Source organism: Odontesthes bonariensis, chromosome 11, assembly GCF_027942865.1.
Source record: "Odontesthes bonariensis isolate fOdoBon6 chromosome 11, fOdoBon6.hap1, whole genome shotgun sequence".
NCBI classification, from domain to species: domain Eukaryota; kingdom Metazoa; phylum Chordata; class Actinopteri; order Atheriniformes; family Atherinopsidae; genus Odontesthes; species Odontesthes bonariensis.
Genome location: NC_134516.1, coordinates 5,146,405 through 5,171,888, shown reverse-complemented (window position 1 = coordinate 5,171,888; position 25,484 = coordinate 5,146,405). Strand labels below are relative to the sequence as shown.

The following is a 25,484-nucleotide window of genomic DNA, read 5'->3' as shown; positions in this document are numbered from 1 at the left end:
GAGAGAAAAATCAAAGTGAAAATTCTTCCAAAGGTGAAGAGTTGAATTCAGAGACAGAAACTTCATCATCTCCATCATCTGACTGCTGAAAACATTTAGTTTGAACTTGTTTTTATTGGGTTTTCAGCGCCGACGTTCAGTTTCTACACTTTTCTCTATCCAGCTGGAGATGATAATTACACACATTATATCCAAATTAAGATCAAAAGCAAACAAGAGACCAACAGAACAAATATCCACTCCCAATGAAATGCATGAAACATCCATCCATCCACTTTCTCCACCCGCTGAATCCGTCGGTCGGGCCGCGGGGGGGCCGGAGCCCCTCCCAGCGGGGCCAGAGGCGGGGTTCACCCTGGACAGGTCGCCATCCATCACAGGGCCACATTAAATATGTTAAATCAAATATACACATTCAGACATTCATGTGTACAAGCCCACACAGAAATAAGTGATGAGGAAAGCAGCACTGAAACATTGTGAGGCTCTGTGTGGATGATGGGAAACAGGTGGCAGAGCAGGAAGGCTAAGCAGTCTCATTGTGTTCATAAAGAGCCGACAGGACTCCAGCGGTTAGTAAAGATGGACTTTAGGAGCCTTCATAGATCTGTAATGTGCTCCATCTGATGGAGGCCCCAAACCTTCTGGATCCAGATGTTATATGAAGGGGGGGTTCAGCCATCTAATAGTTCTGCAGCTCAGTGCTGCTGTGAGTAATATATTTACAGATGTTTCTCTGGCCTCCCATTCAGCCCTTTAGGCATCACTCCTAATAGAGCCACAGCAGCATCCCGAGGTACAGAGCATCAGATACCTCTCCCCAGAGTGTCTTTACTTTGGGACATAAGCAGAATATATGGCTATGACTGGCAGCATGTGCTCCACCGTTCCTCCAGCATCAGCTGGAATGGGACCGGCTAATTCTAGATACTGTTTCTGGAGTCCTGAAACATGTGACAGTTATTTTCCTCCTTTCAGGATGGAGCCTGCTGGAGAACGATGGCTGACACCAGGGCTGAGGAAGTGTGAGTGTGTTCTTCATCTGATTCATGACATCCAGCCATCGCCACACTGTCACATCACTCATTGATCAAAGTGAACAGATGATGGATCAATAACTGCAGCTGGACTGTGTTTGTTCTCTCCATCAGATTCCTGCCAACTCACAATCGACACAAACACAGTGAGCAGGAAACTGAAACTGTCTGACAACAACAGGAAGGTGACATGTGTGGAGGAGGTTCAGTCATATCCTGATCATCCAGACAGGTTTGATGACCTGTATCCTCAGCTGCTGTGTAGCAATGTTCTGACTGGTCGCTGTTACTGGGAGGTCGAGTGGAGAGGAGGAGTTGATATATCAGTGAGTTACAGAGGAATCAGGAGAGGAGGAGACAGTGTGTTTGGAAGGAATGATCAGTCCTGGAGTCTGAGCTGCTCTGATGGAGATGAATACTCTGTCTGGCACAATAACAGAGTAACACCCATCTCCTCCTCCTCCTCCTCCTCCTCCTCCTCCTCGTCCTCCTCCTCTGTCTGTAACAGAGCAGCAGTGTATGTGGACCGTCCTGCTGGCACTCTGTCCTTCTACAGAGTCTCCTCTGACACACTGATCCACCTCCACACCTTCAGCACCACATTCACTGAAGAACCTCTGCTTCCTGGATTTGGGTTCTGGTCACATGGTTCCTGGTTGTCTCTGTGCTGAGTATACAGAGTGTCCTCCTGTCAGAGAATCCCTGCTGAACAGATAGTTCAGTCTGTTCATGTCTGTCTCTTTCACTCAGAAACACCTTTTCAGATTCACGGACTCAGTCAGTTTCTGTCTGAAACTCTTCTGAATGATTCCTTGGAAACTTCTTCCTCTTCCGGTCCTTTAAAGATGGAAGCTGCCATTCTTCCAGGATGTTGTTTTTCTGTGTGTTTCCAGTCAAAGCTTCACACTGAGTATCAGCAGGTTGTGTTTCTCTGCAGCTCACTTCAGCTGAGCCCATTCAGCTGAAGTCAGCTGCAGTTAGTTTGCTGCACATGTGACAAACTGATACTTTTAATGTAGAATTTCTATGTGAAAAAAAATATTTAAAAATGAGATCAAATAATTTGCAGTTTTCTTGTCAACATGAAACTATATTTCTGAAATATGTGCTTGAACTATAAGTGGATGTCTTGGCTTTGCAATCAGTGCTCTAATTCAGGACTTTACTACCCAGGCTCCGCCCTCGCAGTGACGCAACACCTTCGGCTCTGCTACACTTACTCAGGCAAACTGCTCATTCAGGTGGATTCGAGTTCCCGAAAAAATGGGAACTCCACCCACTTTGTCGGGAAGCAATCAACTTTGAGCAGCGCCAACGGCCCAGGGTAGAGGCGTGTTCAAGGCAGTGACGTGGTTGAACTGCCACTCAACCCATGGATTGTACACGGAAGCGCTTCATTCAATATCAACATGGAGCAGCGTCAAGCTTTTGACACTGCTGTAGATGCTGTAATGAAAGTGTTCGACGGGAGATTCTCGTTAAAAATCGAGCAAAGAACAGCCCTTCAATCATTTCTTGACAGGAAAGACGTTTTCGCCTTGCTCCCTACTGGCTTTGGTAAGAGTTTAATCTACCAGTTAGCCCCGCTGGAAGCTAAATCATACGTCAGAGGAAAGAGTGGTGTGATTGGCTTAAGCTTAGGCACAGCCTTTTCTGGCCACAACCAGTAGCAACCCGAGGGAGGCGGGTTGACCAGGCCATTTCGAATCGTATTCGTTATGGTCTTGGTCAGACCAGAATCTCGAAGAGATGTGAAAGTCGATGTTAATCAGGCTAGGACTTCACCTTTAGAAGCCTCCTAAGTTGATGTTTGTTGTGATTTATAAATATCATGTAAAAATAAAACTGAACTGAATTTGACTGACCCTAACCTTATGTATCTGTTGACATGGCAACGTTTCCCAACACACCATTGAAAAAGCCGCCATCGGCACCGGGCCGGTTGGCCGCCTCTCTCCAGCACATCTGTCGCCGGGGCAAAGATTCGGCTCATTTGGAACTTTCTCTACGAACATTTTTCCCGCTGCGGCACATCTGGTGGAATGCGCCGCCTCCACTGGTCATCGACATGTTGCAGACGCCTTCATTTAAACGCAGGATCCACCGCTGAGAGGGACGCATCTTCATGGCCTTTAATGGCTTCTTCTTCTTCTTCCATCAGTTTGAACCTGAAATCATGCTGCATTCACTTGACCTAAAACTGGGAAGTTAAGAATCTTTCGCTCTTACTTTCTGCTTCATTATTAAAGATAAATTCCAGTTCAGGAGATTTTATATTAACTTCCTCTGATGTTTGATGAGTGGAAAATGTCATTTCTGTCTTTTTTAAAATTGAATTTAGTCAAATTCTTTATTAAATGCTAACTGCTTGTCACGTCCATGGACTCATCTGTCAAGTGTAATGTTTTAGGTGTTCAGTTCTTGTTCATGTTTAGTTTTTCAGTCTTGCCATTGGTTTTCCCCTTCACTCTGCTTATTAGTTAATTCCCCTCACCTGTCTGTCATTGTCTCCAATCACACCCAGCCCTCTATTTAGTCTCTTGTCTCCCCTGTCTGTTTGTCGGATCTTTGTGTGTGTGTTTGACCGGCCCTGCATGCCATGCCACAACCTTTTCAGTCCTGAGATAAGTATTTATTTGTTCCATTGTTACTTTTGCCTTAATTAAATCTCCCTCTCTTCTGAAGTCTGCATTCGTGTCCTTCCCTGAACCGCACCCTGACAAAAGATCCGACCACAAAATGGACGCGGTGGACTCAGACCATTTTTGGGACCTCTACAGAGAGGTTTTTTTTCGCTGTTTGAAGCAGGACTCCCCGTTCCAGAAACTGCGGGTGGCTACTGAGCTCCTGCTGTTCCTGTCGGCGAGGCGGGGGCTCCGGGGGTGGCAAGCTGTCCTGGAGTCTGCGTGGAGCCTCGCCGAGACTGTGCAGCGCGAAGCCTCACAGGACGTTTTTGGATTGGAGCCTCAGAAGGTAATTGAGCTGTGCAGCCCCAGGACCCAGCCGTCCCAGAGCTGGCCCCGGCCCCAGCATTGTCCGAGCTGGCCCCAGCAGTGCCCGAGCTGGTCCCAGAGCCTGACCCAGAACCTGACCCGGAGGCCTCGGGGCCTGACCCGGAGGCCTCGGGGCCTGACCCGGAGGCCTCGGGGCCTGACCCGGAGGCCACAGGGCCTGACCCAGAGGCCACAGGGCCTGACCCAGAGGCCACAGGGCCTGACCCAGAGGCCACAGGGCCTGACCAAGAGCCTGACCAAGAGGCCTCAGGGCCTGACCAAGAGCCTGACCCAGAACCTGACCCGGAACCTAACCAGGGGCCTGACCCAGAGGCCACAGGGCCTGACCCAGAGGCCACAGGGCCTGACCCAGAGGCCACAGGGCCTGACCAAGAGCCTGACCCAGAACCTGACCCGGAACCTGACCAGGGACCCGACCAAGAGGCGGCAGGGCCCGACAAAGCCTCAGGGCCCATGGGGCCCCGGCCCATGGACTCACTTTTCCGAGCCCCTCCCTCCCACCCCCGGACAATAGGGATGTCTGGGAGCCATCCCTTAAAGGTAGGGTAGGATATCCTGGATTTTGAGTCCAGGGAAGCTGCATTTTGAAAATACACCGGTAAAAAGTCCCAACCCCTTTCTTCACTTTCCCCCCGAAGCCACGCCTCTAGAGTACATGAACGAGCACGAAGGTGCACGAGCGCTGTTCTGACAGCAAGCATCGATCGTTGCCGTATTTAGTTTATGCTAACTATACGTTTAATAATGCTAGGTGCTAGCCAAGCTGGCTCTAGTTTAGCTTCCTGCCAAGCTTCTGGACGCGTAATTCGTTCACGGAGCAGGGTACGCGCACAGGGGGAAGGAGGGGGAGGGAGGAGCAGGTTGCAGTTTGATAGACGGCATCAGAATCCAATCATTGTGAACGGTCCGTTCACAATGATTGGATGGTGTTTTTCCTAGATTGTACGTTCTAGAGGCCACTAAAACTTTTCATTTTTGTGTCAAAACTTTTAATTAATTGGTTGCAATGGGGGTGTGAAGAGTATTTCAAGGAATATGTAAAAAAATGTTCCAGAAAAAGATCCCCTACCCCGCCTTTAAAGGGGGGGCTCCTCCCTCGCCGGACGTCCAGCTCCCTGCTGGACGGTCTCCAGCTCTGCCTGCTGCCACGTCAACGGAAGTCTAGGTGTCAACCAGACCACCGCCTGCTGCCACGTCAACGGAAGTCTGGGTGCCAACCAGACCACCGCCTGCTGCCACGTCAACGGAAGTCTGGGTGCCAACCAGCCCACCGCCTGCTGCCACGTCAACGGAAGTCTGGGTGCCAACCAGCCCACCGCCTGCTGCCACGTCAACGGAAGTCTGGGTGCCAACCAGACCACCGCCTGCTGCCACGTCAACGGATGTCTGGGTGCCAACCAGACCACCGCCTGCTGCCACGTCAACGGAAGTCTAGGTGCCAACCAGACCACCGCCTGCTGCCAGGTCAACGGAAGTCTAGGTGCCAACCAGACCACCGCCTGCTGCCACGTCAACGGAAGTCTAGGTGCCAACCAGACCACCGCCTGCTGCCACGTCAACGGATGTCTGGGTGCCAACCAGACCACCGCCTGCTGCCACGCCGTCGGGGGTCTGGGCGTCCGCCAGACCACCGCCTGTTCCTGCCGTGCCGTCAGGTCTGGGCGTCCTCCAGACCACCGGCTGTTCCTGCCGTGCCGTCAGGTCTGGGCGTCCGCCAGACCACCGGCTGTTCCTGCCGTGCCGTCAGGTCTGGGCGTCCGCCAGACCACCGCCTGTTCCTGCCGTGCCGTCAGGTCTGGGCGTCCGCCAGACCACCGCCTCCTACTGCCCGAAGCCGGTACCACATACCTGTTTCCGCTCCCCCGCCGGACCGGCTTCGAGCCCCTCCCTCCCTCCCTTGGGCCGTCTGGGAGCCGCCCCTTGAGGGGGGGGGGGGGGTTCTGTCACGCCCATGGACTCATCTGTTAAGTGTAATGTTTTAGGTGTTCAGTTCTTGTTCATGTTTAGTTTTTCAGTCTTGCCATTGGTTTTCCCCTTCACTCTGCTTATTAGTTAATTCCCCTCACCTGTCTGTCATTGTCTCCAATCACACCCAGCCCTCTATTTAGTCTCGTCTCCCCTGTTTGTCAGATCTTTGTGTGTGTGTTTGACTGGCCCTGCATGCCATGCCACAACCTGTTCAGTCCTGAGATAAGTATTTATTTGTTCCATTGTTACTTTTGCCTTAATTAAATTTCCCTCTCTTCTGAAGTCTGCATTCGTGTCCTTCCCTGAACCGCACCCTGACACTGCTAAGATATTTCAGGATGAGTTTTCTGGTGAACAAAATATTCACAATAAAACTCGGTAGCATTCCAACTTTATTACTTGTGTTTTTATTCTTTTTATCAAAGCAAACTGTTCAAACACGGTTTAAATGTCTGTTTAGTAGAATTTCCTCAGGGGACGTCTCTCCTGACCCAAACAGCACAAAGTCCACTTTCAGACACAAGTACGGTAGCCTGAGAGGGACAAATTTCACCCCGTTGCATCTTTGTAGCTGTCGCTGGAAAAAAGTGCCAATTTATTTGCTGCATTAATATTTTTGTATATTATTTTCTTGCAATATTTTTTGGTTTAAGATATTTGTATATCATTATTCCTTCTATATTTCTTATATAATTGGGTAAAATCTGAATTAATAATGACGTTAACCTAATAAATAGTTGTGAAGACGTGTGTTCAGTCTTTTTGGACCTGCGCTGCTCAGGGAGCAAGATGTGTGCAACAGGTTGTCCGTAAAGCCTTAGCAGCTCCTGATTTTCCGGTCAGAAGGCGCACACGGTATGAGAAACTGTATTTGCTGTACATTTTATGTTTATATACTCTGTAAGATTTATATTTAAGTTTCATGAAGGCCACATGGACATTCACGGACGGTAAAATATGTCGGCCTAAGATATTCATTTGATGTTTTGATGCTAAGACTGTAATATTTGTTTCATTTCAGTTTTTCACGTTGTTTGGTGTACTTGGTGTCTGAAGACATAACATATCCTTGGAGACAATAAACCATCACTCTCATCAAGCATCAGTCGATGCGTGTCTTAATTCTGAACAGAAGAAAAGCGTTAGGGGCAGCTACAATCTTAATAAAAACAATGAAACAGTTTTAAAAGACAGATCTTTAATCCTGCAGGGTCGAGCTGCCCTCAGATGGAGATTTGATCCGTGCACACAAACACTGGTTCATGTCGCCATCATGGCTCCCAACAGTCTGAAGTCGGCTAATGGACCACAGCTCCGATATGAAGGCGGCTCACAGCTGCAGGCACTTGGTTTTACTTCTGTTTAGCCACATTTACAAGATTTTAAGCCTGAGTTCCACATCCCAGACAAACGAAATGTGAAACAAAGTGTTCAGCTTCAAACGGGCGAGTTTTAGCAGAAAACACCAGCAGAGAGTCTGTTGCAGCTCTGAAAGACCTCCGAAGGGGAAGTCTGAACTGGTGCTCAGGTCATTTTTTACTGTCGGTAAAGAGTTCGCCTCTTTGCTGAGCCACCGGGACGCCGTCCGATGTTTCCCTGGAAGAAGAAAAGCAGATGGAAGACTCTGTGGGCGACCTTTCCAGCAGAGGATGTGAAACATGGAAGTCTGCTTCACGTCCCCGACCAGGAAACCGGATCAGTGGTGCAGCGCTCTCTGAGTTTTCCCAGTCGTAATCTAATGCAGCGTGACGCGACTGGAACCAGGCGCCGCTCCGGCCGTCTCCGGCCTCCAGCGGGACGTTGGCTCAGGGGAAAACACGCCACTCCTCCCCATGAACGCAACAGGAAAGCTAACATGAAACCACCAGCCAGCACAGGAAAACACGAGGCTCAGCGTCACTCCGAGCGTCTCTTTGCTCCAATAAAGTTTGTACAAACTGGTTTCCTCCTTCAGGACCGAGCCGGCTGCAGTTTGTGCTCCGAGGCCGACGGAGCCGCGATGATTTCTCCGGACACGAACAACTCCTGAAACACAAACGGCTTTGGGTCAGTCTGGATTTCCTTAAACATTTCAACCTTTTTCTCTCACAGCGGAGCTCCAAATGGGATCAACCTACGGTGGCCCTGAAGTGCCAAACACAACAGCAAAAGAGAAAACACAACGACATTAACCTAAACGGAAAAGGTAGGTACCCTCTGCGAAATAAATCGTCGCTGATGGACTGGTGGTGGTCTGAGCTTTAAACCGGAAAGACTATGGTTTACATGTTTTCAAAATAAAAGCACTGCTAGTGACAACGTACACGCTGCTATTAAATAATACTATATTAAAAAATAAGTAATAATGAACTCATATGATGATGGTGGCCTTAACTTTTTAGACTTTTATACTTCAAATAATACTTTCAAAATAAATTGGTTTAAACAATTTATCAAGAACCCATCTTCAATTTGGAACTTCATACTAAATGTTATTTTCTCTAAATTAGAAGGCCTAAATTTCTTTTTACTTTGTAATAATAATGTTGAAAAAATCCCCTCAAAACTATCCTTCTTTCATAAACAGATGCTTCTTTCTTGGTCATTGAGCTACAAAAAGATTTTTCCCCACATATGGAACAATATTGGTATGAAGTTCCAAATTGAAGATGGGTTCTTGATACATTGTTTAAACCAATTTATTTTTTATTTTAAATATATTTAAGTATTATTTAAAGTGTAAAAGTCTAAAATGTTAAGGCCACCATTATCATACAAGTTCATTATTAAAGATTTTTTAATATAGCGTTTTTTGTTCCACCATATAAAGTTTAATAACATCTTGTCAATATCTTTTGAGATCTTTTTGTTAACATCAAGAGATAAAGCAGATGGGATATTTACATCTAAATATTCTTTAATGGCAGCGTGTACGCTGTCACTAGCAGCGCTTTTATTTTGAAAACATGTAAACCATAGTCTTTCCGGTTAAAAGCTCGGACCACCACCAGTCCAATCAGCGAGGATTTATTTCGCCGAGGGTACCTACCTTTTCCGTTTTGGTTAATGCCGTTGTGTTTGGCACTTCAGGGCCACCGTACCAATCAGAGTCAGTAAACAGTCTGAACCCGAGAGAAACCCACCTCACATTAGTGTCTAACGTTTTTATGGCCTTAGAATGAACCACTGACGTCCCACACGTCAGGGCGGCCATCTTACCGCCATAAAAAGACACAAAGAAGAAGAGTCCTGTTCAAGAATAAACCTGATGTGGCTTTTCCCAGAAGCCCATTTTCTCCCAGACGGGTCATTCAGCCTAAACTCAGGTGGATGGACTTTGGGATGGTTGCCATCTCCAACTTGGCTTGATGCCCGAAAACATTAAACTTTTAAGAAAATAAGATGAACTTAATGTTGTTCCTCTGCGGTTTGGACTTTCACATCCAGGTTTAAGCAGGAGCTGATCTGGAACCGCTTTTCCTGCTAAAAGCTGGTCTTTAACAACTGGATCAGGGTGAGCAACCTGAGGATTCAGCAGCTACCTGATCATAGATGACTTTAACAATGAGCGAGCAGCTGGGACAGGTGGCCACCTCCTCCCCGTTCTCCAGGTCCTCCTTAAAAACACAAGCACAGCTCTCAGGTTCAGCTTTCTGTCAGCACCCATCAGCATCAGCTCAGCTGAGAACTCTGCACCAGCATGTCTTCATGATGCAACACTCATTTAAACCCATTTCATTCACAAACTAACAAACCTTCAACATCTATTGGCTTTCAGTGGAAATGATCAACTTAACCCTTGGATGCATGAACGACCTCTACCTCCACTCTTCCATGCGTGGGGTCAAAAATGACCCCAATTAGAATCGATGTGTTTTTGCAATGAATTTAAAAAATGTCTTTCATTTTGGTTAAAAGTGATTATATTTATTATATTTGAGTCAACAAAAAATTGATTTTACATTTAACAAGTTTATTTATAACTTTTTTTTTAACAAGAAATAACATAAAAAATCTTTAAGTTATTATTAATAAGCCAATGACATAACAAAAAATTAATAGAAATGAAACTGACATGATGGAATACCTGATGACAGCTTTACAGTCATCTTTGGTCAATTAATAACACAAATATGAGTTGTTGAAAGAGTTTTATGTAACATTGTTTGTGTATTTGTAGGTCATTTGATTTGATATTTCAATTGCATTTTATAATATTCACCTTTTTTCCACAGACTGTTTTCCCCTTCTACTAAACACGTTTTAGTCCTGAATTATCAGTGTTTCCATCCAACAGTATTTTATATTCAAAGATAAATGATTGAAGAAAAAAGAAAAGAAAAGAAAGTTCAGCCAATAAATGTTAATGAGCAGCGTGTGCAATTGTTTCGGAGGTATATTTCATGCAGGTACTTTGTTCCTTATTTTAACAAACTTGGCCCTATAAGTAGACTATTCTGATGACACAAAACTGGGAAATGTTTACATCTATTTCTGAAGAACGTCTGAATTACTCACTTGAAAATCGGGTGTGCCAAGAATTTTGACAGTGACTGTACAGTCTCAGGGTATGTCATAAAAAAAACTAGTTTTGGATGCAAATGTGTGAGATAAGAGGAGTTTTGTGTGCCGCTTCAGATACAGATTTCCCCTCACAGGAGGATGCATATTTTCTTCCAGGCAGGAAGCCTCTTATTTCTATCCTTCTGATTGTTCTTATTTTGTTTAATTTTACTGCATTGTTATATCTAGACAGTCGTTATCATTTCTTCTAACTTTTGTTTAGAGCCAGTCAGGTTTCAGCCAGTCAGGTTTCAGCCAGTCAGATATCAGCAGGACTTGTCTCCTTCCTCTTTGACGCCACGTCAGTTTATCTGAATGCCATATTTTTTCCTTGCTTGCTCTCAGGTTGTCTTCTTTTTTATATGCAGACCCTGAATTTTAACTTGAGGATAGTATTTCTATGCTTTCTTTATCTTTCCTCTTTGACCTCTTCTACACCACGTAACAAAGAGAGCATAGAAACTCTTGCATCTTCCTTTCACAGTTGGTAAGAATCAAAAGTTCCCAAAGCAAACCCTTAAAGAGATTTATGCATGGAACCTACTTAGAATGGATATATATGAAGGACAAATTAGTTTGAAGTTGTTTTGACTGAAGGAATTCATTTTATAGCAAAAATACCAATTTGGCCTTAACTCTCAAAAGTAAGGCTATTCCTTGAGATTCTATAGGAAAGGCTTGGGGTCATTTTTGACCCCGCTTATGAAAAACTGGGGTGGTGACACAAAAACTGCAATTTCTTAAAATATATAAAAACATTTAAAAAAAATTCAAATGGCCTCAAGTCACAAACATGTTTTATAAGGAATACCTGGAATATGGAAGTGTAAAAACTTTTAATGTCAGAGATTTTGAAGAATAACAACCCTGGGGGTCACTTGTGCATGCCTTTGGAACAGATTTCCCTCCATTTCAGACACAACGGGACAACAATGCTGCCAGTAAAACATTCAGACTGACAAAGTACAACAACCTTTAGGAGAAGTTTCATCCTTAAAGCTTTTTACCAGTTACTGTGCAGGTTTGAAACTGCTCCTACTTTCCATCTTCACTGAGTAATGATGAGAAATGTGAGCTGTGGTGAAACTCCAGCATGAACTAAATATGACAGTGTTGTTAAAGTATTAATATGACTGCTCTCTTCCATCATAAAACCTCATTTTAGAAAGATTTCCCACATTTCAATGTTCATCCTGACTGAGGGTGTAGTTACAGCTTATGGCCACCAGAGGGAAGCATAGAGACAGATGCAGAGAGGCTGTTAAGTTAGCAGAGACGCAGTTAGAGATCACTTCCGGTGAGGACAGACAATAAAAGCTTCACAAAGAATTAATCGTCAAAGACCAACAAGCAAAGACTCCCAAAGTATCAGATACATTTTTACGGTGGCCGACACAGAGAAAAATGCAGCAATCACAAAAACGACCGGAGCGCACGTGCTGCAAACTCCAGGGATATGGCAAGGGAAGAGAAAAGAGAACAAATGTGAAGAAGAGTAACAGAGGCAACGCCAGGAAGCAGAGACGGGGCATTAGGGCAAAATGTGGAGAGCATTGAACAAGCTCAAGATGAAATATAAAGCACAGAAAGCTGACAGAGAGAGGTAACAGTAAAATAAACCTTTAATAAATGTAATGTCCCCTCACAGATGCACTGTCCATTCTGTGGAGAAGCAGTGAGAGATTTGGCAGACTTCTGTTTTCAGTGTGGCAAAAATGTTACATTTCTAAGTATGATCTGTAATAAGGCAAAGAACCGCCCTGAGGAGAGGCCCACCAGCAGCACACCTCCTGATGCTCAGTCAGGCACTAGCAGGGAAACTGGAAAGCTGAGTACATCCCAGCACTACTCAGTACATGAAACGTTATAAATGCCCTGCAAGGAAGGTGAAATATGAGAAGAGTCAGGGTAATAATAAAGTCATTCATTAAGAGTAATTCATGTATTTTTGACCTTTCAGGAAGTTCAGGTGTTGAGTCCTTTATGAAATTTCGGGCAATAAAAGAGCAGAGCAGGGAAGGAACAGAGAGAAAACAGTGAAGGAATGCCCACACGGTGACCAACGCAGACTCATAAACTGTAAATGACTCATAATCTTATCTTTCATCAGATTAATGTCGGCGTTATGAAGATGCACGGGCGCTCTCTGAAGCCTGTGAGAGGGAAGTCTCTTCCCATTGATGTTCAGCCTCTGGTCAGCTGAACAGCTGCTGCTGTAAAAAAGCAGAAAGATTTCAACCAGGATATGGAAGATTGTGCCCGTGTTTTGTTGTATCCTGATGCTAAGAAAGTTAGAAACATCCCGGGAACAGACGCCCCTTTCACAGTGCAGAAGTACAAAGAGGAGACTGGAAAGTCTACCAAAGAATAACATTTTACATTTGCACTGTTGGGGATTTTGCAAACAGCTGTAAGTGCTTCTAACACTTCGTCACTCTTGGATTGAGCTCAACTTTGTTATATGTTAGATTTAAATATCACGTTTACACCTACATCTGATACTCTGTACAAGATACATTCCAGTCATGATTCTTTAAACTTCCTGGTTTAACTTGTGTGTCATCAGTTTAAATATCAGAAAGCCCTTTAGGCCCACTTTAGGCTTGTATTTCCGATACAGTCTTTTTCTTACTACAGTTTGGGTTTATTGTGCCACAATGCAAAGTTTGAAAGCAAAACGGGATACCATATGATTCTACCATTTCACCAAAGTTATGTAGTGAATTTGAATGAAATATTTATGGTTGATAGAAATGGAAGATTTAAGGATTCAGACTAACCTTTCCTCACAGGTAAAACTGGGGAGCTCAGTGCAGTGAACTCAGCTCAGTGAAAAGGGCAGCACGAGACGGCATGAAGAAAGCAGAGTTCTACGATTCTGGAGAGACTATTTTTAGGTTTATTTTTATTAGAACATTTATTATGTTTTTAGCATTTTCTGTTTATATCGGTCGTATTGTTTAACTTAAACTCAGTACTTCTCCTTTTTTCAGAACAACAAACAGGGCTCTCTCTCCAGGACATCCTGATGTGTTTTTTTTAATATATTTTTTGGGGGCTTTTAATGCCTTTAATGATAGGACAGCTGGAGAGAGACAGGAATGCAGGGGGCAGAGAGAGGGGAGACATGCAGCAAAGGGCCGCTCGGTGCGGGATTTGAACCGGGGCCAGCTGCAGCGAGGACTGTAGCCTCTGTACATGGGGCGGCTGCTTAACCCACTACGCCACGGACCACCCCAGATATCCTGATGTTTGCCACAGGATTAAGCACACTGCCTCCCTCTGGAATTCAGCCACAACCCAAACTGATTTGGCAGTCAACATCTCGGTTTCCGGTCAGCAGCACCCGTGCCAACACATCAAAATACCGACGTCCAAGACATATGATGAGTTTCAAACAGACATGGACTTTGGGATGCAAAGCTCCCCTGGTTTTGGACTCCGTTGAAATTGGAATTTCAAGTATAGTATCAGAAAAGACAAATTAGGATGTTGACCAGTTGCGGAGTCCATTTTGAAAGTTGTTCCATGAAAGCTGTGCTTCTCTGTTTTGGTTGTTTGGTACAAAGCCTGAATGTTGCACTCACATTACATATCGGCCGTGTTCTTCAGTCTTATGTAGTTTTCCACTCAGGACTCCCATGTTAACGGCTGCATCAGACCACTCCGTCTCTGTAAGTCCTCAAAGTGTGCCCGGAGAGGGTCATCGCCACATGGACTGCAGGTGGTCTCTGTTCTAAACTGGCCCAAGTCCTCCTGTGAGAATGGGAACCCGCAGTCATTCCCACCGAACCTGGGGCTTACATATGCACTGCACGCCAGTTCATTCAGAAATTTAGTTTTTCTCAGTCAACTGGAAACTTGTATTGTTTAATGTTAGAGCCCGTTTTATTACTGAATTGTGCTTTAAATGTGGAAATAAACCATTTTCTGTCACACTGCTTAGTACAGATTATTAGAGTAATGGGGGGCATGAGATGAATACATGACTGAATATTCATTGTTGGGGAAACATATTGTGAAAGCTACTCAACAGAATTTAATTGCAGGCAGTAACTTTGACAGATATGTGTATTTTTTAAAGAGCTGTCCCATAAAAACAAAGCTGTGAGGCAGGCAGTACATGCGGTGGTACAAGCATCAGACTGCTGAACAGGTCTGATGGTGTGTGTTCCATCTTTCCCTGCATTGGTCATGGTGCCTTTGTAGCACACCCATGAACACAAACCGCACCAGACATGAGCTCATGACTGCCACTGAAGAGATGTCTCTCTCTCTCAGGTCATGCATCAGGTCCATCCAGAACTGGACATTTTTGCCACATTAGTGACACTTGAACTGTCCCGGATGTTGGCTGCAGAAAGGGCAAAACATGGCAGCCTGGAAAAATAGACAATTATATGCTATGATGAATCCAACCAGTCATTTTCATTTCAAAATTGCATCGTGATCATTACTGCATAAAAAGAGAGGGCACTTTGTCCCCTTTCTGTGCTTTTTATTTCATCTTGAGCTTGTTCGATGCTCTCCACATTTTGCCCTAATGCCCCGTCTCTGCTTCCTGGCGTTGCCTCTGTTACTCTTCTTCACATTTGTTCTCTTTTCTCTTCCCTTGCCATGTCCCTGTACTCTCTCTGTAATTTCCGTGCACTCGGTTTGTCATCTCTCACCATGTGAGTGTCCAATATGAGGAGACGATGTCCCCGAGCGAAAGCTAACACTAAATTAAATTAAAGCACGCTAACATTAGCGACATAACTCCGCTGCTCTTCTATAATAAGGTAAAGGATTACGGCCAAGTCTTTAAAAAAGACATAAAGGACAACGTTGCTTTTGACTTTCTTCTCTTTTGTTAATATGCTCGATCTCCCACAGTCGATCCCCTTTCACACAGGTTGATACTTTGGGAGTCTTTGCTTGTTGGTCTTTGACGATTAATTCTTTGTGAAGCTTTTATTTTGTGTCCTCACCGGAAGTGATATCTAACTGCGTCTCTGCGAACTTAACAGCCTCTTTGCATCTGTCTCTATGCTTCCCTCTGTTGGCCATAAGCTGTAACTACACCCTCAGTCAGGATGAACATTGAAATGTGGGAAATCTTTCTAAAATGAGGTTTTATGATGGAAGAGAGCAGTCATATTAATACTTTAACAACACTGTCATATTTAGTTCATGCTGGAGTTTTACCACAGCTCACATTTCTCATCATTACTCAGTGAAGATGGAAAGTAGGAGCAGTTTCAAACCTGCACAGTAACTGGTAAAAATCTTTAAGGATGAAACTTCTCCTAAAGATTGTTGTACTTTGTCAGTCTGAATGTTTTACTGACAGCACGGCGAACATTTCAAAGTAAAATCGTGAATGCACTTCCGGTTTAATCGTTTTCCTCACAAATGAATTAATTAGTAAACAGTACGACATGAAATCTATAAATTCCCGGTCTATTGTATATTGTTTTTATTTGTATTGTACATTTTTGTTTGGTCAGTGCACACATTTTCTCTTAAGCTCATATTCATAAGCCAACATCTCATAAGATGCCATAGGCCTGTACTGTACATTTTATTGTGTACTATACAGTAAGTCACTGCTATTTCATTATCATTTCATTTTGACTTTATTGCACTACTCTTTATATATATATATTGTTTCAATTAGTTTTTCTGTTGTATTATTCTGTATTTTTATCCTTAACCACCATAAATTTCATGTTTGGTTCTATGTCTATGCTAATGATGTTCTTGTGCTGCTGGAACACCTTAGTACCACTGAATAGTACCCTAACTCTTTATATCTACAGTATAATCTTAGTCAAATTATTAAGGGATCAATGAGAAAACATAAAAAACACACCAAGTCACAACATGATCAAATGTTCTGTAGTGTTTATTCAGTCAAACATTCACAATATGACAAAAAATCTTTGTTTTTGTCGACTACCTGTTCACAAAATATCAACATGTCGTTAATATTGTGAAATATCATTTTGAAAGGCTCCAGGATCGCTTCTCTTTCATCCTCGTCCAGTTCTTCGTTCCACAACCTCCCATACTGTAGAGCAGCCTCTGCCTGTTCCTCTTCCCCCATGCCCAGAACGTCAGGCAGGTCCACTCCTGCAGACAGTGGTTTGTTGGCCTCAGCCCACTCTGCTGCATGTCTGCAGTTATGAAGAATGCGATCTTCAACCGAGTCCTGTGGAAAAGACAGACAGAAAGATGTCTGTACTGTAGCTGCCACACCAACAGTATCTGACCAATAGATACTGTGCAAAAGCTTCCGCCTTCCACTGGTGTGTCCACATCAGCAAGTCTGGCTGAGACCTCTGCCTGCTGCTCTTCTTCCTGAACATATACATAAGCAAAATGAGAAGTTGCAATATTAAAAACACAAGCTACAAAAATAAAAAAAGTGAAGATCCCATCATTGCCCTCCTCTAACAGGTCTACCTAGAACCATTGGAGAGCTCAACAAATGTCAAATCCAATCACACATTATCTGGACACTTTATTTATAAATGGCAGACAGCAGGTCTGACCTTATCTTGTGAGTGGCATATTCTTTAAAGTGACCCCACAATTTCAGTACAAAAAAATATTGTTTCTGACTGGAAACAAAAGAAAAACTCAGAACTCAACCAAAATAAAAAAATCTGACCTCAGTAATGTCACCAATCGTCCTTTTCAGCCTAAACTCTGGCAGGGCAGGCACACGGGGAAGAGCATCATGTTTTCATGACAAACGTGGAGAACGACTTGCAGCTGGCTACAAGGCCAGTGTGGGGCGCCGGACTGGAATAACAATTTATTTAGGTCAGACAGACACTGATTATGCTGCCTGTCTTCGTGTCATTGCTGCTTGTCTCATGGCGAAAGTCCCGAATTCGTGGGATGTGGACCCTTTCCGCCCGGTCCAAGTGATCAATCAGCCTTTCTCCCAGATTAATCCATTTCTCTTCTGAGTCCAGGAATCTCAGCCAGCCTGCGAACCTGTGTAAGGATCTCATCCAGCTTCCCATTCTGCTCGCGTAGCATCTCAGTCTGAGCGTTGATTGCTCTTGTGACCCCCTCAACGCTGTCCACGTTCTCTTAATGTCGTGAAATACCAGGTATCCTCCAACTCCAAACAGCAGGAACCCGAGTATCATACTATCACGTCTTCGACGTCCTCGACAGACAGCATCGCCAAACACACAATTCTCCACTTCCCCCAGGCGTCCATTGAGTATCCAGCGAAGAATGTCCCGTCGGGACATGAGGGTTCTCCTTTCCCCAACTTTGCATTCGAGAAAATTTGATCAATAGCGTTGAGACCCCAGCTGACCAGATCCATCATACTTGAATTCTTGAATTCGTCTGATGTGTAAAAAGATGCTCCAAGACACAGACGCAGACACGCTGAAGCAGGGCAAAAAAAAAGGGAGGGCGGAGCAGAGAGAAAATGCGACCTCTTCCCCCGAGAGCAAGAGCAGACAACAACAACCTTACACTGTGCCATAATAAATGTTTTGTTGTTGTAATGTTGAGCTTACTTTGATGCATGAATCAACTTCCAACAGAAAAGTCATAGGGAGCATCCAGTGTGGTGTAAAGGGCATTCTAGGAATAAAGCACATTCATTTTAATTTAATGCTGAAATCTTTAATGCACACAGAATTACACAAATAATTCATATATAACAAATGATGTCTCCTACCATCAGCATGAAGATGCCACAGTCAATCCCATATGGTTGTGGTGGAAAACCCGAGATATCAGAAAGAAGTCAGTTATGTAATTATTATTTCACAGTATTAAAGTACTCAACTATTAATATAAATACATGCATTATACATACTTTATACTCTTAGCTGAATTTGTAGTCCAGGTTTCTCTGTCCAGTTGCCAGGATTTAGTGACTGGGAGAGGTTTCTAAAAGAGTTGCATTAAAGATAAATATTTATTCATTAAACATTTCCATGCAGTCACACTCCACACATCATTTCAACAGGCGTGTTATGGTGCCAGTTTCTTGACTTAGTTGTATGAAATCTAATAGGTCATCATGTTAAATCTTTAAAACCAATTTAAAATTTATGAGCATGATTTTATACACAAAACTACAATTATGTTGCACCATAAAAAGGCTGTCACACAGATCTGAACATGATGTGTTTAAAAAGAAGAAAATACAACTCTTTACAACAGCTTTGGAACATGAACTCCATGCACACACACGTGCACACACACATGCACACACAAAAAAAGTTTTCGCTAGTGACCTCAGCAGTCCCCTCAAGAGACAAATAATGTCGTAATAAGTCACACAAAATGATACAAGTGAGCACTATCGATACGATAAAAACGCTAAAGACTAGCCAAAAGTAAAAAAAACCTGATTCTTTAAAATTAATATAACTTTACAGTATATAGTGTGCAAAGTAACGTTCCAGTGAATAAAGTTGTTTTCACTCCACTTTTATCACCTCGTCGTCTCCACAGTTCAAATGGGGAACGAAATATACGAGCTTCCGGTACACTCGCTTGTCGCTTCCGGTCCTCACAGTGCCGGTCTGCAGCCAGCTGCAGTCTGCAGATTCAGTCTTTATGCTGTGAGCAGGGCGTTTCTGCCCCCTACTGGCCACAGATGGTATCTACAGAAAAGGTCAAGCTGGAGATGTTACAAATGACTGACACTTCCGGTGGTACCTTTCACAATAAAACGCTATTAACGCTGTACAGCACCTCACGTGCAGTGTAAACTAAGCTACAGTTAACGCTAGCTAGTTAGCAGCAGTTAGCTAGCATCTCTGTTAGCCCCGGTTATATTTGGTTTAAAGGTTAAGCAGATAATGAGTGAATGTGGTGCTAAAATGTGGCTACTTCATGTGACAGTAAATTTAAACAGAGCAGACTTTATAGTTCTCGCTGTACCATGGCACAGATTCTATAATAGTACAGATACGCCACTCACGGTGCATTTCCGGTTTCCAACGAGGCGATTTTGGTTGCAGTTCCACCCTTTTTCCACGTGGGGCGCTCAATTTTGGAGACCAGAATGAATGGAGTCCTATGGAGCTATACGCCCTTTCGTGCCCTTATCTCAAGATATAATTTTTTCTCTAGTAATTCGAATGTTGTTTTCGAAAGAGGATGTTTAGAAAATACCCATGGCTGAGTTTCAGATTTTTAGAGCCACTCATTTGCTTAAAAAAAGGATTTGAAGTGTATATGACGTCATACATAGCTTACGACCGGAGATGCCGCTTTACGGCAACAATCCTGCTTGTTGTTGGTCTCAAAGGCAGCAGCGTTTTCAAGGAAGAGCTGTAGTAAGAGAGAATGTGTGGTAACATCACAGGTTCTTAGGCTGTGGTAACATAAGCGGAAAAAGTCCATCTTAATTCTGTTGTCGCTTGGTATGGAGCCAGCCGTCAAGCGGTGCCTCTGGTCGTAATTCTGGTCGAGCGCTGTCATTAGCACAATGCTAGCGCGTGGTGGACAACAAGAAGCCAACCTGTAAGAAATCAAAGGGATATATGTACTCGTTCAGTAGATTTTTGACTTGAAACCTATGTTGAGCTCTCAGAAACTACATTCAAATCTGAGCGCTCTTGAGGAGACTTAGGTGAAACTGACCATTTGTAGCATCTAGCTCCATTGGGCCCCATTCATTCTGGTCTCCACCGACGCCCCCAGTGGAATTCTGGTGGAACTGCAGCCAAAAAGCCGGTACAATGGGGCTTAATAGTGAGTGGCAAGGCTGTTCGTTATAATGGCTGTGGTTTATCCACAGTTTAGCTAACTCTGCTGGAACATTAGCCTCAGATAGAGTTCATCCACAGTCTTTAGCTAACTCTGCTGGAACGTTAGCCTCAGATAGAGTTCATCCACAGTCTTTAGCTAACTCTGCTGGAACGTTAGCCTCAGATAGAGTTCATCCACAGTCTTTAGCTAACTCTGCTGGAACGTTAGCCTCAGATAGAGTTCATCCACAGTCTTTAGCTAACTCTGCTGGAACGTTAGCCTCAGATAGAGTTCATCCACAGTCTTTAGCTAACTCTGCTGGAACGTTAGCCTCAGATAGAGTTTATCCACAGTCTTTAGCTAACTCTGCTGGAATATTAGCCTCAGATAGAGTTTGTCCACAGTCTTTAGCTAACTCTGCTGGAACATTAGCCTCAGATAGAGTTCATCCACAGTCTTTAGCTAACTTTGCTGGAACATTAGCCTCAGATAGAGTTTATCCACTGGGCTGTGATATCCTCTGAGGCTGCTGCTGGATGGAAGATGCATGCTCCTCAGTGCAGCTGACAGCAGAACATTTCCACCAGAAGTTGGCTTCATCCGCAGTGTTGCCAGATTAGGTTGAGCAATTTCCGCCCAATCATGTTCCAAAACCCGCCCACTTCAGCAAAAAACCGTCCAACAACGTTTTTCACATGAAAACATTTAATATTTGAGTAATACTTACATTCTGAAACATATTACTCATTAACCACATGACAAGTATCATTCACAGTGTTACAAAGTTTTTTTTTTGTTTGTTTTTTTTCATATCAGTATAATGCACGGAAGTGTTAAAGTCATTTTTTTTTTAATCAGGTTAGCGATCCACCTACACCCTCCCAAATTCCTCTTCTAGGATGTCTGACAGATCATCCACTGCATGGATTGACGTGTGGCTCGCCACGTATGTTGCAACTCTAATTTCCCTTCTTCGGGAGACAGTTAGCCTTGTGTCTTTTTGTCTCTGCGTGGTCTTTAAGGTCCCTTAGTTGAGCCCGGATCTCGCTTTTTGCAATATTTGCACCGTGCCTTGTACGAATCTTGCAGGACAGGTGCAATCCAAGCTTTTAGGACGTCCTCGGACTCCCACTCCTTTCTGTAGTGCTTTTTATATTTTCCCCACTTGGACGACATTTCGTATTCGAGTAGCTGCTTAGTGCTGTAGCTGGTTGAGTACCGGTAGCCTATGGAAAAGGTGTAAAATGTATCATTTTTTTTCTCACGCTCCATGAGAAAAAAACTATACATTTTAGAACGTTTCCAGCTACTCAACCACAGGGCCATATATGGCTCTGTTCGACCAGCTACGGCATATCTGCCGCCTGCTGTGTACGTAGGCCCACACTGTATGGATTGATAGGAACACAATTTGATTTGTTTATTCACTTTTAACATTAACCTTTTTATTCAGTGAATAAAATGCATAACTGTTGTGAGAACAAAAATCCCCGCCCAAACGTGTTGAAAGCAGCCCAAATCGTATTTGCCCGCTGAAGGCATTTTCTGCCCGCTGGAGGCAGTCAAAAGACGCCCAATCTGGCAATACTGTTCATCCGTCCAGCAGGGGGGATGTGAGTGGGCGGGGCTTAGCAGAGGAGGCAGAGCCAAATAGTGATGTCCTTTTCAGTCAAATTCAGTTCAGTTTTATTTTGACATGATATTTATAAATCACAACAAACATCATCTTAGGAGGCTTCTAAAGGTAAAGTCCTGAATTACAGCACTGATGGCAAAGCCAAGACATCCACTTATAGTTCAGGGTATCAAGCACATATTTCAGAAATATGCTTTCATGTTCACAAGCAAACTGCAACTTATTTCATCTCATTTTTAAACGTTTTTTTTTACATAGAAATTCTACATTAAAAGTATCAGTTTGTCACATGTGCAGCAAACTAACTGCAGCTGACAGCAACTGAATGGTCTCAGTGTGAAGCTTTGACTGGAAACACACAGAAAAACAACTTCCTGGAAGAATGGCAGCTTCCATCTTTAAAGGACCGGAAGAGGAAGAAGTTTCCAAGGAATCATTCAAGGAAGAGTTTCACACAGAAACTGACTGAGTCCCTGAGTCTGAAAAGGTGTTTATTGCTCTCCATATCATCCAATATGACTCCAATAGTCCTTTCCGATTGCAAGATAGAGCAAAAACGTTGAGACAAAGGAGCAGTGCGATGCGTTGCGGTACACAAAAGGATAGCCTTCCCCCGTACTCACCCCACGCCAAACTGAACTCGCACACAGGTACCAGGTAGGGCTAATTAAAGGCTTCCAATTGCGCACCACACACGCCCAGTGTCACACCCATGTCCAATGATAACCAATAAACAAAAACACAAACACAAATCAAAATGAACCAATAACCATAAAGTGTACCATAATGAAAACAAAAAATATAAAGAAAATAATTATGGCTCCTACAGACATGAACAGCCTGAACTATCTGTTCAGCAGGGATTCTCTGACAGGAGGACACTCTGTGTACTCAGCACAGAGACAACCAGGAACCATGATACCAGGATGCAGAGGTTCTTCAGTGAATGTGGTGCTGAAGGTGTGGAGGTGGATCAGTGTGTCAGAGGAGACTCTGTAGAAGGACAGAGTGCCAGCAGGACGGTCCACATACACTGCTGCTCTGTTACCGACGGAGGAGGAGGAGGAGGAGGAGGAGGAGGAGGAGGAGGAGGAGGAGGGGATGGGTGTTACTCTCTGATTGTGATAGACAGAGTATTTACCTCCACCAGAGCAGCTCAGACTCCAGGACTGATCATTCTCTCCAAACATACAGTCTCCTCTCCTGCTGATTCCTCTGTAACTCACTGATATATGAACCCATCCTCTCCACTCGACCTCCCAGTAACAGCGACCAGTCAGAACATTGCTACACAGCAGCTGAGGATACAGGCCATCAAACCTGTCTGGATGATCAGGATATGACTGATCCTCCTCCACATATGTCACCTTCCTGTTGTTGTCAGACAGTTTCAGTTTCCTGTTCACTGTGTTTGTGTCGATTGTGAGTTGGCAGGAATCTGATGGAGAGAACAAACACAGTCCAGCTGCAGTTATTGATCTATCATCTGTTCACTTTGATCAATGAGTGATGTGACAGTGTGGCGATGGCTGGATGCCATGAATCAGATGAAGAACACACTCACACTTCCTCAGCCCTGGTGTCAGCCATCGTTCTCCAGCAGGCTCCACCCTGAAAGCAGGAAAATAACTGTCACATGTTTCAGGACTCCAGAAATAGCATCTAGAATGAGCCGGTCCCATTCCAGCTGATGCTGGAGGAACGGTGGAGCACATGCTGCCAGTCATAGCCATATATTCTGCTTATGTCCCAAAGTAAAGACACTCTGGGGAGAGGTATCTGATGCTCTGTACCTCGGGATGCTGCTGTGGCTCTATTAGGAGTGATGCCTAAAGAGCTGAATGGGAGGCCAGAGAAACATCTGTAAATATATTACTCACAGCAGCACTGAGCTGCAGAACTATTAGATGGCTGAACCCCCCCTTCATATAACATCTGTGTGCAAACTTCCCTGCTCTGCCGTGCGTGTGACGTCACCATCACATCCGGAAAGGCCCGAGTAGTCCCGGATTTACACGTGGACAATATAACCTGACTGCAGCAGTGTTACCTGTTGGTCGCTGAGCACATTCATAACAGTGTAAACCGAACCGGGCCGCACCCATAATTGCTGTTATGTGTCGGTTGTGCGTGAGTACAAAGTAAGTTTGCATCGACAGTTTACCATTATTATGCCATTTCTAATGTGTGCGCCGTGGTTGCGTACGGGCCGCCATGTTGTAGATATTGTTCTCACTCACGGAGTTTTTATGTTAGATATATATTTCCACAGACCTGTTTATATGTCCACTTAAGTTACATATGGGTTTCAAAACATACATTACTGTTGGGATTGAGTATTTATGATCGTGGATGGTTTTTATATCTGACAATATCTGCGTTATTTTAATTTCTGTTGTAATGATGTAGTCTGAAGCGCCCCTATGTGGCCGTTCCATAGTATTACTTATTATTACTTTATTATTGTCACTATATTCATTATTCACTGCATTCTGCATGTAGTACTGTGTGCTTGTTTAATTGTTTATTCAAGTCAGTGACATATTTCTTTATTATTGTTTATTTATTTCCATATTTAGGAAACCACAACAAACACAACTAACACAAATGGTGTGTCCTGTTCCGATCTGTGTGGATCAATAAATAAGATTTAAAGAAACCTCTTGAGTAGCTGCAGTTTTTCTAGCAGAAGACTAAGGCCAGACTGTGTACGCCAGCATACAAAATATATTCTACAAGTGGTCCTTCGAGCCGGATGTACACAAGCTGCGCTATGGCTACAAGCAGAGGATATTACGACGAGCAGCAGCCACCTAGTCCCCGTCCCAGCAGGATGCGACGCATTCCCGGACATCTGGAGGACTATGAGCTTGGCTACCCGTTTCAACCCCCTCATCACACCGTGACAAGGACAGTGTCGCCGACGACAACATATGCAGCACCACCCAACATTGGAGGATTCCCTCCATATCCAGTTTCCACATATCCGTCCTATGAGAGCCCTGATGACAGACTTGAGCGCCTAGAGGCACGCTGGCAAAACGTGAGACACCAAATGAGAGAGTTAGAGGCTGAAATGAACAATGTACGACTGACTCCTCACCCTCAGGCTGGTTACACTCACCCCACATATCGCTCACACCCTTATGCTGCCGATATGTCTCAGTACAGTAGCCTTCCCCATCTTGAGAAGATGTGTCCCGGTACCACCGGGATCCATTATCCATCTTCATCAAACATCCCAGTTCCGATGGTGTCGCTCTCTCAGGATCAGGACAGGGCTGCAGCTTCATCAACGCACGCTGCACCCTCTGCTACACCTGCGGAGGCTGTGAACCAAGTTTCTTCTGCACTGCAAGCTGATGTGGATCAGGCTTCAGAAGTTGAATCTACACGATCTGCTCCCCTTTCACAGATGGGACGTGTGGACTCTGTAGCCTCCATCTCATCAGCACATCTAACTACCTCGATGGTGCCACCTGCAGTTTCTGTCTCTGCAGTTCATGCCCCACCGATTCAGACTGCACATGCCCCATCACGACCAGCCTACAGTGCACCCAAGTA

At 44.2% G+C, this 25,484-nt stretch overlaps 1 protein-coding gene and 1 long non-coding RNA gene across 3 annotated transcripts in view; both read right to left on the bottom strand.

Moving 5' to 3' along the window:
• LOC142391506 (uncharacterized) overlaps positions 1-25,484 on the bottom strand; it is a 139,105-nt gene that overhangs the window by 76,369 nt on the left and 37,252 nt on the right. The gene's annotated exons all lie outside the window — the stretch shown is intronic.
• On the bottom strand, positions 16,365-19,191 carry LOC142391310 (uncharacterized). 2 transcript variants are annotated; one of them, XR_012770529.1, is made up of 4 exons: positions 19,024-19,191; positions 18,255-18,469; positions 17,217-18,157; positions 16,365-16,903 (listed from the first exon to the last, which is right to left on the bottom strand). It is a non-coding gene; the product is annotated as an uncharacterized LOC142391310 (long non-coding RNA). The 2 variants fall into 2 exon arrangements; XR_012770528.1 differs by having other exon boundaries at positions 17,217-18,469.